The sequence below is a fragment of the Podarcis liolepis genome (assembly GCF_965112155.1).
Source record: "Podarcis liolepis genome assembly, chromosome: 3".
NCBI classification, from domain to species: Eukaryota; Metazoa; Chordata; class Lepidosauria; order Squamata; family Lacertidae; genus Podarcis; species Podarcis liolepis.
The window spans coordinates 20208027-20223529 of NC_139557.1; the positions used below are offsets into that span (position 1 = coordinate 20208027).

The following is a 15503-nucleotide window of genomic DNA, read 5'->3' on the forward strand; positions in this document are numbered from 1 at the left end:
GAACAAGACAAGAAAATTTTGTCTCCACAGATGGACACGTTGCAAAACTCTGTCACGCCAGTCAACAGCTGTTCTGCTTTGTAGATAACGCCACGGGAGCAGAGATGAAAATGCGCACTGCTTTCCGAGCCCCTCAAGAAGACGGTAATTGCAGGGCCATCATGTTTGCCAGAGCTGACTTCACTGGCACCTTGGCAGGTCTGCAGCCAAACTCAAAATCCAGGTATTATTAGCTGCAGTCAAAATTCCATTAGCTGACATCTCTTGCTACTTTTCAAGCAGCCCCCTGGGGCAGCTGGCGCTAGAGGGCTGTGCCATAGTTGCGGGAGCTGAGCCACCAATAATAATATTCAGGCATGTGCCTACAAGATGTCTTAGTCTGTACGGGGGTTATAAAACACAAGGTGGATGTGTGGTTCGCTTTGCTACCACTTCCCCCCCCTCCCTTCCCTCTCCCCCTCCCCCTAAGTTGCAAACAGCAGGCTGCCAAAAACCAGAAACCGTTTGCTGATTCCTTCAGAGCTGGGAGCATGAAACTGGTTTTTCTGTTCTTAATTTATGTCACGGAGCCTCAACAGCAATTTAATTTGAAGCTTTGGAGTATAGGAAAGCCAGCTACTGATGCCTGCCGACTGGTCTGAATGGGGGCTTCTGGCACAGGCCTAAGGTAAGAAGCTGCAATTCAAATGGCTTCAAAGACGTGACCTGTCATTACAAAGGCAGGCTGATTGTTTTCTTCCAACAGGTGACATGAGAGCTGGACCAGAAATGAGTAAAAGGGAACATGTGGCTGGTGCAGCTGAGAACGAAACAGAGATGGGCGTCGATTCTGTTCTCTTTCACTTCCATCATGACCAAAGTGTGTGTGTGTGTGTGTGTGTGTGTGTGTGTGTGTGTGTGTGTGTAGAAAAGGGACCTAAAGCTCCAGCCAGCCAGACTATAAAATATTACCTCAACACCTTAAAGATAAAAGCACCTGTTAAGTTATTTATCCAGTTTCCAATATAAAAAGAAAATACCAAAGTGATGATTGTTAATAACAACCTTTCTCATATGCTGTAGGATAGCTAAAAGAGACAGAGCCCTACCTAAGATAAAGAGGTTTTGGGGTTTTTTAAAGGGGACAATGGTTACAAAGAAATCAGAAGATTCAAAAATTAAACCAGAAAACAGAGGAGAGAGAATGTATGCCTTCCCTTTGCGTTCTAAAAAGGGCCCTTAAATCTGCTTCCAAATTAAAAGAGCAAACCTAAATCTCTCCTCTTAGATGTAAGTAACATTGCGTTCAGTGGTGCTTACTCCTAGGTAAATGGGTACATGTTACAGGTTGATAAGTTCCAAGGTCCTTTTTAACTGGGAATTGCAGGCAGGGTATGCATTTTGGTGGGTAATAAGTAGCATGGGTGTGGTACAGCCAAAGAAAGAACACTAAAAGTGAGATACAGGAGGAAAATGAGATGCACTTTCTGTTTTTATAAAGGTGCCCAAGGAATGAAAATGGGAGAAGAGTAGCTGTTGCTGTTAAGTTGTGGGTGAACATATCACACGACACAGCGATTCTTCAAACAGCTCTTGTTTATTCACAGGCCAGAACAGAACTGAACTGAAGGGTTCAGCCAGCCTGCTTATATAGAGCTCCACTAGAACGCAACAGTAACCATTTTCTGTAACTATCCAATCACTGAACATCACTTTCGATCCCTTATTTGCATATGTGGACCTGAACTATCTATAGTATCCCCCTACTGGCCCAGGGTGAGAACTTCAGTACATAATAGTTGCCCATACCAAGTATCAATGGGGGGCAGGGATAGTCCCATATGCTCTTATAGGTCCAGGGTTGCGCATCGCATCTCACTGCTTGAGGTGAAACCCTGTACTGCCTGCATAGGTCGCTTTATGTATTTGAAACCCATAGCTCCACATATCTGAACAGTACTTAACAGTGCATAAGATTGGACTCTTAAATTGGGAAAAGTCATGGATTTTGTTCTCTCCTGGCTATACCCGAAAGCCATCATCTTACTTTTGTTTCTGGCTAAAATAATTTACTTTCGTTTCTGGCTAAGAATTCATCCAGGATGGATAGAGGTCTTCTGATTGGCTAGGTCAGGGGTCGCCAGCCTTTTGTGGACCAGTGGGCACATTTGGAATTTTGAGGAAGTGCTGTGGGTTCCAGTCACAAAATGGATGCCATGGGGGGGGGCATGCCATAACAAAATGGCTGCCATGGATGGCTGCCATGGGAATGTGGTATAATACAAACTAACTTGTGGGAATGTGCATAGTGTTACAGTTGTTCCTTATGTTGCAGAGTCCCAACTGGCCTCAATTAGAAGTCAGACATTTAGTGTCACTAGCCCCATAGTGCAGAACACTGTTCCAGCAGAGATTTGGAGACACCCTCAATTCTGACTTTCAAGTGGCTCTTGAATACATTTTTGAGAATATCTTTTTTTGTAAAAAATCTTTTATTCGTTTTTACATTTAACATTTACATTCAAACATCAAACATAATCATAAAAATATAGGATTCTCTGAAGCTTTAGACTTCCCTCCACCCTTCCATGTGTTCCATTATTAATCTTTTCCCACCTGCATCCTATAAAGTTCTCTATTTATCTTTAATATTTAATTTATACCATAGTTCTTGTAACATCACAAGTGTTGTTAAAATCCTGCCAATGTTTTTAATTGTTTACAGTGTTCTCCACCTTTTCGAGGTAATCAGTACCTATGCAGATGTTTAAAACTTTGATTAGTGAGTCATTTTAATTATTACTTTCTACTTTTTTTAAAATGGTGTCTTATGTTGTATTGTGCACACATATTGCTGTGAACCACTCTATTTTTTATGAGTTAAAGGTAAAGGTAAAGGTACCCCTGACCATTAGGTCCAGTCGCGGACGACTCTGGGGTTGCGTGCTCATCTCGCTCTATAGGCTGAGGGAGCCAGCATTTGTCCGCAGACAGCTTCCTGGTCATCGGAAATGCCGTTTACCTTCCCATCGGAGCTGTACCTATTTATCTACTTGCACTTGACGTGCTTTTGAACTGCTAGGTGGGCAGGAGCTGGGACATATATATATGATGGCCGCCACATCAAAAAGAGCAGGTGAAAAACAATGGAACCACAAAATAGTGCAGGCATCGCTGACTAACATCAACCATATCATCAATGGGGGTGCGGGGAGGCAACTATATTATCCACCACCATGTTCGCTTGCAGAGAGAAGCTCTGTGCATCTCTCCTTTATTCAGAACGGAGGAGGCAATGAGCATCAAATCCTGGCACCCTGTGAAAAGTGGGTGTGTTTAAGCAGGTGTGTTGAAGAGGCTGAGCCAGCGTGAACAGAAACTGAGCAGGAAAAGCAAATGGCCTCTTGTTTACTGTGGATTTTTGAAAGGCTGAGACTTTTAGGTGGTGCCATGTTGGTGACCTCTTTTGGCTGAAACTCCTTTCACCACCTTATCCATATATTCTTAGCATGATCAGAAGGATAACTCATAGCCTCCAACATTTCTCCTGTGAAAATAGGGACAGCCTATTCCATCATCATCATCATCATACCCCACCCATCTGACTGGGTTGCCCAGCCACTCTGGGCAGCTTCCAACATATATAAAGATACAATAAAACAATACAATACAGGGTTGCCTTCAGATGTCTTCTAAAGGTTGTGTAGTTATTTATCTCCTTGGGTCAGGGGGTCACATAGCTCCATATCAGGCATAGGTAAACTCGGCCCTCCAGATGTTTTTGGCCTACAACTCCCATGATCCCTAGCTAGCAGGACCAGTGGTCAGGGATGATGGGAATTGTAGTCTCAAAACATCTGAAGGGCTGAGTTTGCCTATGCCTGCTCCATACCATCCAACATTTCTCCAATGAAAATAGGGAAGTCCTACCATGCCCTATAACATTTCTCTGATGAAAATAGGGATGTTCTAAGACAAATCAGAAACCAGGACAGAATCTGTAAATCTGGGAATGTCTCTGGAAAATAGGGACACCTGGAGGGTCTGGTACCTCTGGAAGATTCACTTTAACATTTATTTATTTATTTATTTATTTATTTATTTATTTATTTATTTATTTATTTGGAAAGTTTTAATCACATCTTTCCACTAAAAAAGCCTTACAGTTGTTAGAGTATATGAGAACTGAACGTAAACATTTTGAAAATAGCTAAAATAGTATAAAATCATGATTCTTCCATTCTCTGCAAACACTAGATGGATTCTGTTTACAAATCATGAACACATTAGTAGCAATCTAAAGGGGATATTCTTCCTTTTGACAGCTACTGTTTTCAGGAGATGAAAAGATTATCCACAGTGTACTACCATGTGATAAAAAACCCGGCTACCATGTGATAGGTACAATCATTTCGTGAACAACTTAGGTGCTGAGATTCACCCAGGGTTCTTTGGTATAGCTGCAATTCGGGACCTTTGCTTCCCCATCTGTAGTACAATGGGATTATTTTGACTTTCGGGTTTTGGGAATGTGAACATGAGTGGAATTGTGAACACATGTCCCAACAAAACGCTCCCTTTCTATTCATCCCGACATTCATTAGCATCATTGCAGGTGGTAAACACACGGACTATGGGTAGAGATGGGTATCTCATACAAAAAAAGAAGGAAAGAACTTTGGCGAGTGACTTAAGAGGACTGTTCCAGACACTTTGTGTTCTGATTTTGTGTTGTAAAATGGTTGGGTTCCCTCCCCCCTTTTTTCTTCTGTGTTAGGGGATGTTGTGGGGTTTGAAGTGTCCAACCTATGAATATAATGCTTAAGGGGGAGGGGAAAGGAAGAAACTGAGGACTCATGAAGCAAAAACAAACAAACAAACGGAAGTAAGGGTAGTTTGGATGTCAGGAATCTTTGTTAGTGATTGCAGGAGAAATTCTGGATAATTTCAAACTTTGTTTTGAAAGGCAGGTAGGAGGCGCCATTTGACCACACGTGAAGTAAACAAGAGCACACTAGGGAGAAGAATTGGTGAGCGACACCCCCCCCTCTCAAAAAACCCCCAACCACCTCGTTTAGCTACCAAATTCTCCAGCATTGGTGAGTTGAAATCTAGATCCCTAAGCTACAAAATAAAAAATGGTCAGGAAGAATTAATGTTCTGTGTTTCAGCAGTCTATCTGCTGACGTTTTAAAGGCACGCAGGCAGCAGTGCTAAATATATGAGAATTCAGCTGAAAGCTATCCATATACCAGTGACAGAAATGTAAAGATGTTGCTGAAATGCATGTTTCTGCTGGACTTTTCTTCTAACCAACTTGTTAATTATTATTTTTTAATAGAAAAAGCGATATTCCTGTCATTATTTCTGTCTTTGGTTATTTGTAATATTCACTGATCTCTGCCCCCTGAGATCACTCACAATATTAAACAACCACCACACTCCAATATGATGATGATGATGATGATGATGATGATGACGACGACAACAACAACAACAACAACAACAACAACAACAACATGTCTGACTGGGATGCCCCAGCCACTCCAGACGGCTCCCAACAAAATATTAAAAACACAATACAACATCAACCATTAAAAACTTCCCTAAACTTCCTTAATGTGCTACTTCATATTTACGGAAGCAAACAGTTAAATATTTTAGCATTAGAGCTAAGGCTTCAATCCTAAGCATACTTCCTAGAGCAGGTGCCCTCAAACTTTTAAAACAGGGGTCCGGTTCACTGTCCCTCAGACACTGTTGGGGGCCAGACTGTTGGTGGGGCCTGCGAGTCGCGCTGAGAAATGCCCAGAGGACCCCCAGAAGGGGAGCCCAGGGGGAGGTTGACTCCCCTGCTTTGAACAGCCGCCCTCTGCGCCAAACCACTAACTCCGGCTCCCCCTTAAGACCCTGCTTGCAGACTGTCTCGCCAGAGTGGTGCATGCTCTAGTTATCTCCCGCTTAGACTACTGCAATGCACTCTATGTGGGGCTACCTTTGAAGGTGACCCGGAAACTGCAATTAATCCAGAATGCGGCAGCTAGACTGGTGACTGAGAGTGGCCGCTGGGACCACATAACATCAGTCCTGAGAGATCTGCATTGGCTCCCAGTAAGTTTCTGAGCACAATTCAAAGTGTTGGTGCTGACCTTTAAAGCCCTAAATGGCCTCAGTCCTGTATACCTGAAGGAGTGTCTCCACCCCCATCGTTCAGCTGAGATCCAGCTCTGAGGGCCTTCTGGCGGTTCCCTCATTGTGAGAAGTGAGGTTACAGGGAACCAGACAGAGGGCCTTCTCAGTAGTGGCACCCACCCTGTGGAACACCCTCCCTTCAGATGTGAAGGAAATAAGCAGCTATCTTATCTTTAAAAGAAATCTGTTTAGGGAAGTTTTTAATATTTAATGCTGTATTGTTTTTAACACTCGATTGGAAGCCGCCCAGAGTGGCTGGGGAAACTCAGGCAGATGGGCGGGGTATAAATAATAAATTATTATTATAATATTATTATATACCCAAAGTGCTTGTGCCTTGGCATGGCTTGGAGATGACTGTCCAACACTCTGGGACCCCTGGGGTGACTTCCTAGGCTTTTGGCATCCTGCACTATAGACTTCAGGTCCTGTTACCCTCAGCCCAGAAGATTATCAGTCGATGGAAAGAAGACGTTGTTTTGGCCCACAGAGCTTAGCTTGAGGACCCCTGTCCTAGAGTAAGACCCATTGAACTTACTGGAACTTGTTTTCCAACAAATCAGCATAGGATCGTTCTGTTTGTCAATAGGCAAAACATTAAGGTAGTGCTTACCAACTGTCTCACATCCAAGGCACACTTTAAAACAACATGCACACGCACACCTGCTGTCTGGCTAAAAGACTTGGGCTAGGAAGCAGGGAAGTAGGATAGCAAAATGGGGGGAAAGGAGCTAGGTTTGAGAAACTTCCAGACAAGCTTTGCCTGAGCAAGAGAGCTAGGTCTGAAACTTGCATGGATTAAATCAGGCAGCTATCTAAGATCTCTTCCAGATGACCTGCTCATTGAGTATCCATCTGATTTGTTTGCACAAAGTTTAGATGATGATGCCCAAGAACATCAAATCGACTGTTGCTGGTACAGTGGTACCTCCATTTACGAACTTAATTCGTTCTGGAAGTTCGTTCTTACACTGAAAGGGTTCTTAAACCGAAGTGCGCTTTCGCTAATGAGGCCTCCCGCTGCTGGTGCCCTTCCACCGTTCAGCTTCCGTTCATCTTCCGGGACAAAGTTCACTAGCCGGAACACCTACTTCTGGTTTTGCAGAGTGTGTTGCCCGAATCGTTCATTAACAGGACTGCTCTAAAAAAGTCAAGTCATCATCTGACAACATTAATTTCCCCCAGCATTTATGTTTGTTGATTAAATTAACTTAAATTATTTACAACTCACTCTCCTTTGTTCGCACAATTCCAGAGTGTGCGTCAGCAATAAAATATAATAACATTCTGCTTTCCCGACTGGAACAACCCATGTAAGTAACATCACAGGGCTAGAGTTCATTTTATTTTACTTTTCCTGCATGTCTATCGTTTGGGCTAAACAGAAAAATAAGACACTTGATCACTCTGCAGACAACATGAAGTTTTGTGATCCAGAGAATACTTTCCAATATTCCCAAATAAAATGTATGTGGGATTTTCTTAGGAACAACCAATAACCAATTCAACAACTGGAAAAAAACACACACCAGTCCTCCAGTTCTTTAAAGAAGAAAAAGGTAGTTATAGGAATTTGTAAATGGGCAAAACTGTTGGTTAAGATTAAGATTGTATGATACAGATGATCAGCAAGTGCCATTTTTTTAATCAGTTGTGACTGGCATCTGATTTGATTTCTGCAGTTTAGAGAACTGCTAAATCTTGTAGAAGCGCGACCTGGAATTTCACAACATGGTAATATTCTTTTAGTTTGCAAACTTGTTTTAGCTGGCACACGCCTGGTATATTTAGTGCTATGATGAGGAAAATAACATATAACATTTAGGGAAATTCGCTGCATGTATATATTCAATGCACTTTGGTTGACTTCAGAATTTTAAGATATTGTTAAATACAATATCCCCCCCCCAAAAAAAGTTTGGAAATGAACTAAAGGGGGAGCTCCAAGCCATTACAATATTTCAATATATCTAATAATTTAATAGTCAAACATGGACGGAAATGGTAAATTGAATTGTCAGAGTTTTTATTTTTAACTGAGAAGACATTTCTCGAAATAAATGATAGGTAGCAAAGATAGTGCACTTCTTCCCTCTTTACAGAGCAATTCTGTGAAGGTTTAACTTTGAGATTCGCACTTCATATATACTCCGTAGGAAATGATCAGATTGGAAATGTCAAATTAATTTTGCATGACTCACCCATGGTCTGGAAAACAGGATTTCAGCTCATAGTATAACTTGGTTCACATGTCATGCTGAGCCAAACCATGGCTTTAGTACAAAGGTAAGTGTCACTTCAGGGTATCACAACACTGTTTTCAAAAGCTGTCTCAAGTAAAACATTGTGCTATGAAGAGTAACAGCTTTCACTAATGTCCAGGTCAATTTTTAGGCAGTTTAAAGGATGTGTGCTTGGTATTATTACAGTTATATCCTGTACTAACCCATTTGTAGATAAGTTCTATAACTTGAAATAAATCTCCTTTTCAGAGAGTTCTCCATGTCTGGTGCCTGTGAAGTGATGTATCAAGTCACGAGAGAACATGAACCACTGGAGTTTGTTTGCTGTTTTGTCTCCCTATCTATGGTTAATCTATGTATTACAACACAACCCTGTACACCTATACCTGCCATGCATCCCTTCCATATACACACTTAACACTGAAGTCAATTTAACTCGGAAAGAAATCCAACTGAGTGGAATGATAAATGTGTATAGGTAAGTATAGAATGCAAAGAAAACTATCACTTTGAAGTCTTAATTGCCTTAGTATAATATCCCTTATTCGTTATGCAACAAAATTGCTGGATTTTATTTTACTTACTGTTTCTGATATCCCACTTGGGGGGAAAAGCCCTTCCTTTTAATTTGTTTCATGCTGGGTGGACAAGGACAAAACATGCTTCATAATTTGTGGGTAGGATTGGGGGACTAATTTACGTACTGAAAGAAGATATTACATTTTTGACCACTGCTTAATCATCATTAATATGTTTTTTATTAGCTAGAAGCCTATAAGAAATGCTGAGCAAAATCTCCTTGGCAAAGCGTTAAAAATGACCTGATGAGCTGGAACTTCAAACGCCTGGATGGAATAAATACTTGACTTTTAACATTTTATTCTTAGAGATAACTTTCTGTTCTGAGAAGAATACACAGAATGTTACAGAGAGAGAAAAAATGTTACTGTCAAAATAATACAGAAAGTCTAAAAGGAAATCTTATAAAATGTGAGATTGCAGTTCAGAAACCAAAGGAGAGGTGAAATTAAACATTTTATTGGGCCAACTAGTCATTTAGAATGTTTAATGCTCCCATTTTTGTTAGATACAGATAGGAGGGGGGGGGGGAGAGACAATATTCAAAGCCTAATGTCATTGGAGAGTACCTGGAGGTGTTTTGGAAAATGCAACACTTTTTAAAGATCTGGGTCAACCTTTTTGTGTGGGAGCAATTAAATAGCAAATATTCTAAACTTGTTTTGGTCTATAATTGAAAACATTTTCTAAAACAAAGCAAACATGAATTATTCATGTGAGGCGTAACATATTAAAACGATGGCAGAATACTTTTGCAAATGTAGGGGTAGAAATGTGTATTCTTTTAGGAATTGTATGAGAAGGCTTAACAGCCCAATCCCAAGAATGCTTACTTGGATGAAAGTCCCACTGACTTCAGTGGGATTTACTCTGCAGTAAGTGTGTTTCCAAAAGCAGCCTGAAAATTTGACTCTTTCTTTTTTGCATTTTATTTTCACCAGAGCTTTGAAGCGGAATGGCTAAGAACACCATTGAATTTGACTAAATGTTAGTTCTCTATACTTACTTATATGAAACACAATATCCAAAAGATGGGGGTGGGGAACAACTAAACTGTGAAGCGTTAAGCAGTGCCTGAAATAATACGGCAAAACGAGTGCTAACCCTAAACCTTTTACACGTTAAAGAAAAAGTGAAGGTAAACTGCTGTTTAACAGCTTCCCACTGTTATATAAACTTTCAAACAACCATGAAATGTAGGTCTCTGGACATCACTTAAAAGAACCACAAATAAATAAAAGGACGGACCACACTTCTGTTCCCTGATGTTTAACGAAGGTTTTGCAGAGACAGAAAGTGAGCCCGACTTCCCTTTGTTTATGTGCCGCCCTGTGTACTGTAAACACAAACAAACAAAGCTGGACCAGAGCTCCGATGCAGAAGCACTTCCTGATGGAACAAATGTGCGGAAAGACAGCCGTGAGGTAAATGGAATCAGCTTAATGGGCCTCCGGGGTCCCCTTGCCTTTGTGTGTCTAGTATCCTGGGACACTGAGGTAACAAAGAGTTGCCTACTTAAACGAAATGTGCAGCAGTTAATGGTGCTTTGCCAATAAAATCCCCAGGGGCCTTGCATAAATCTGATGAAAATCAGCTTGGGCAACAACAACTGGACTTCACTTAAGAGTGTCCACTTGAAATTCAAAAGACAAGCACGACTTCTTCGGCTGGAAGGAATCTGAGTAAATCTAGCCACTCCTGAAGCTAAAATAAGGCTGCAGTCCTTCTCCCCAGACCTTTCTCAAAGCCTCCAAATGTCCCTATTTTCCAGGGACAGTCCCAGATATACAGAAGCTGTCTTGATTTGATCCCAGAATGTCCTGATTTTCCTTAGGACATCCCTATTTTTCATCAGAGAAATGTTGGAGAGTATGGAGTTATTTGACCCCTGAGCCGTCTTAAGGCAGCCCTGTATAGGGAAGGTTTTTTTAAAAAAAAAGGTTTTAATGTTTTATTAGGTTTTTATATATGTTGGAAGCTGCCCAGAGTGGCTGGGGCAACCCAGTCAGATGAATCGGGTATAAATGATAACAACAACAACAACAACAACAACAACAACAGAACAGGACATCCCTATTTTCATTGGAGAAATGTATGAACTCCAATATCCAGTAGGATAAAAGGTAAAGGGACCCCTGACTATTAGGTCCAGTCGTGACTGACTCTGGGATTGCAGCGCTCATCTCGCTTTATCGGCCGAGGGAGCCGGCGTACAGCTTCCGGGTCATGTGGCCAGCATGACTAAGCCACTTAGTCATGGCAAACCAGAGCAGCACACGGAAACGCCATTTACCTTCCCGCCGGAGCGGTACCTATTTATCTACTTGCACTTTGATGTGCTTTTGAACTGCTAGGTTGGCAGGAGCAGGGACCGAGCAACGGGAGCTCACCTCGTCGCGGGGATTCGAACCACCGACCTTCTGATCAGCAAGTCCTAGGCTCTGTGGTTTAACCCATGGCGCCACCCGCATCCCTAATCAAGTAGGATAACTAGGTGGAAAATATCACAGGGCTCCTGCTCCTTTAATAAGTGCATAGAATAAAGAATTTCAGCTTGCATGACAATTCCACTTGCTGAAATTCCTTCCTTTGCATGACTATTAGAGGTGCAGGATTCGTTTCTTCTTTTGCATCTGGCTGCCCTACTATCCAGGTATAATACATACTCGGGAGCTGGTTTTCCTTATGAAGCAAGAGCTGGCAAGTCCTGTGGGTGATTCTACAGCAGAAGTAGCCAACCTGCTGCTATTCAGATGTTGTTGGACTACACCTCTTTTTGGACCTGATGGCTGGAGTCACAATGGGACTCCGTTCATGCCTCCCACCTCCCCAGATCTGCTCTGTAGTATTGGGGGAAACAACTGAAAAGGTTTAGAAACACCAGAAAAAGTTTAGAAGTCAGCTTCCTCACTAATAGACAGGCTAGGGACTCAGCTCTACAGCTGCAAACATAATATTTTAAGTGCGTTTTAAATGCATGATACAAATGTGTCACCAGATGGCGATGATGAGCTTATGGCAAATTCCATACATTTTTCAAAATGTTTTTTTTTTAAAAAGGCATTTTCACAGCGTTGTGTGTGTGTGTGTGTCTGGATTCCACCTAGGTCTGTTATTTCAAATTCCACAAAGGCTGGTGGAAGAGCATGGCTAACACTGCAATCCTACCATGCTTTCCTAAGAATAAACCCCACTGAACCCAATGCTTAGGGTTGCACTAAAGGACTTTTTAACCCCTTGCTCTTCAACCATATCATGGAAATGTTTATTATATAACAGAATAACTACTGTGCATGCACAGGCATTCATTCCTGCATGTCGCTCTCGGCTTGCAGTTTCTTCCAACTCCAATTCCCCCATTTTTTTTAATGTCACGCTTCTGTTGCACATTACTTTTAAAACACCACACACACACAGCCATTTAAATAGAAACCATGGGCCTCATGCCCTCAACAACCATTTGTAACGATTTACAACAGCCTAAAATGTGCATGTAAACCACCCAAAGATCAGAACAGCCGTGCCGGAGAGGTGCTTTGCACACATTTCAAATCGTTTCACATGGCAATGTGGGCTTGATGTCAAGGATATTCTAATTTAGAACATTTTCTTTAAGGCACCAAAAAGGCCACCAAGGGTGTCAACTGTAACAAACCTATCACCTCCAGCACCAGGCATTTTGTTGGCCGTAGTTATCTTGGCGGCATCAGTCAACAGATTTCCAATTTTGACAGTTTGGAGAAACAGTGGTAAGATTTTAATAAGAGCAGACACTTACCACCCCCAAGTAGCTAAATAGACTTAAAACATATTCCTTGTTTTAATATTTCTAAGTTCCCTGGTTACTGATATGTTTAAATTGCTGTCTGTTTGAATACAGGAACTCCCTTGACAGCTTTTTGACAGTGGAGAGTTTTGTTAACAGAAAGGTTCAAATCGAGTAACAGATCCAATCTGCACTCTTATTTTAGCTGTCCTTAGAAAGATGCTGCCCTCTGTATTCTCTTGTAATCACAGAAATGTGGAGTTTAAAGGCTGATTTGATCTGACAGGTTATCTAACTCGGTGCATTTCCAAAAACAGATTTACTTTTCATCTTTCCTTGGAGCCTGTCTGTTTTTAAAAAGACTCACACCATGTGCCTTTTCCTCCGTGGTTGATATGACTGATATTATTATTATTATTATTATTATTATTATTATTATTATTATTATTTCCTACTTTTGGAAAATGTTTCCTGGCTGTCTAAATATATTCTTTTGCTGGTTTTATGTCTATTTTAAGGAGCATTGTGTATGCATAATGAGAGGTTGTTAAGCAGAACGAACCTTCACATACTCAAAGCACTCACTGTACTGTTGTTCCAATGCCACCTGCGAGATTACACCCAAGTAATGTCAGGATTATTTTTTAGACGAGGTCAACTCCAGTTCAAGTTAACATAGTTACTAAAACAGGGAGCTTTCTGATAGCCAGAAGTGTCTGCTGTTGGCTCAGCAATAGTTTTGGAGCTTGTGATGTGTGTATGACACTTGAAATTCAACAAGCCATCAGTCGGTGTTAATTTATCAGCAAGAGCTCTATGATGCTGAAAGAAGAAATGGATCATATTCCTCTGATGATATGATACATTTACTGAGCAATCCTGTGCATGTCCAGCTCTGACACTGAGGTCCTCCTTCGAGGGCCTTCTGGCAGCTCCCTTACTGCAAAAAGTGAAGTTATAGGGAATCAGGCAGAGGGCCTTCTCGGTAGTGGCCCCCGCCCTGTGGAACGCCCTCCCATCAGATGTCAAGGAAATAAACAACTATCTGACTTTTAGAAGACATCTGAAGGCAGCCCTGTTTAGGGAAGTTTTTAATGTTTGATGTTTTATTGTGTTTTTAATATTCTGTTGGGAGCCGCCCAGAGTGGCTGGGGAAACCAGATGGGTGGGGTATAAATAATATATGATGATGTTGATGATGTTGATGATGATTATGGTGTCTACTCACAAGCTGAGTTCAGTGGGATTTGCTCCCAGTTTCACCCTTACCTGGAATTCCTGTTCAAATCCATGGGATGGGATTTACTTCTTGAGTAAATACATGCATGGCATCAGGCTATAATGTGTTCCTATTGCTCCTGGTGCAGATAAATGTATGCTCAGATTTAACCTAACATGTTGGGTTAATTGGGAACCTCTGGCCATTCATTATATCAGAGATGAAGAACATCTGATCCAGGGGTCTAATGCGACTTGCCATGCCCCTTAAATCACTGCAGAACACTCTCCTTTGGCTACAGCTTTCTCTAGTCCACACACTCTTCATCCAAATTGCTCCCAAATACAACCCCACCTCACCCTACACTCCTACCACAACACCCTCCACAAGATCTGAGGCAGAGTAGGAGTCACAGTCTCCTTACTCTTGTCATGCTGATTCCCCACATGCAGTGGGGTCACCACAGGACCGCCACCATGCTGAGGGTGTAGGGAAGAGGCAGAGAGGGTGCTAGGGCTGCACAGTATTTCAGAATTGGGAACTGACTGGCAAGTGAAGACACTGACGGTTTGCTCACCGATCTCGTTCTTGCTGAGCCCCTCTCTCAGCATGCAACAGGAAACTGCAGCAATACAGGAAGAGGCATGGGCAGTTCCCTGTTGTAAACCTAAGAGCAGGAACTGCCCTATCCGTGGTCTTTGTAAGCTGCTCTGGAAGCCTTTCCAGCTAAAGAGTGGGGTAAAACTCCTACAAGTAAAAAACCAAAAAATCACAGTTCTGATCCACTGATTGCATTGCGATATCTCCACCCCCCCATCTCAAAGACTGCCGTCTTGGTGAAATACAGGTAACTCTTCTGCGGAGATAGTATGCATCAAATCATATTGTATACTTCTGGTTTGTTTGTTTTTTGCTTGTGGTACCACAAGAATTCAGTGGACAATGAGAAGAAAAAGAGGATCCGTGTTCCATCACATTTTCTTGCAAGTCACCTATGAGCTTCTTGATACAGTTTTCTTTTTGAGCCCATTACTGGTGGATGAAACCAACCATTTTGCTTTCCTTCAGTTTCTCGTTTTTTTCAATCTTAAGTTCTGACCTCCACATTTCTATACCAGTTTGTTTTCTTAAAGGCCCTTGTGAAAATTCACCAGCGTTAATTTCTGCTAATAGACACTTTTTTTTGGAAAGCAATTTCCTTTCATATAAAGCATTTATAAATGTGTATTTTCACTAATATGTGCGTATCTGTGCACACTTTGTGCTAGCTTATGTGTTTTTGAATATATTACTTGTCTAGGGAACTGCATTGCAATATTTGAGGAAGTGCAAACTTCAGTTCATAGATTGTTTCAGAAAGTGCAAAACTGGTTGGTTCAACTTTCAATGCGAACTGAATAGAATTCGTTTTCTATCTCTAGAGCCATGATTTAGTCATCAATGTTCACCTTGAGAGCTGGAAGCCCAGTTGACGGTCAGTCCTCAATGAAGTGTTGACAAGAAGATTCATTAAGATATCTCTTCT

At 41.6% G+C, this 15503-nt stretch overlaps 1 long non-coding RNA gene across 3 annotated transcripts; it reads left to right on the forward strand.

Annotated features, from left to right (window-relative positions):
* Positions 1–430: 430 nt before the first annotated feature.
* On the forward strand, positions 431–15492 carry LOC310703485. Of its 3 annotated transcripts, XR_014524179.1 has the most exons (4): positions 431–667; positions 4946–5009; positions 8664–8892; positions 15400–15492. It is a non-coding gene; the product is annotated as an uncharacterized lncRNA (long non-coding RNA). The 3 variants fall into 3 exon arrangements; XR_014524180.1 differs by lacking the exon at positions 4946–5009; XR_014524181.1 differs by lacking the exon at positions 431–667 and having other exon boundaries at positions 4973–5078.
* The last annotated feature ends 11 nt before the right edge of the window (positions 15493–15503 follow it).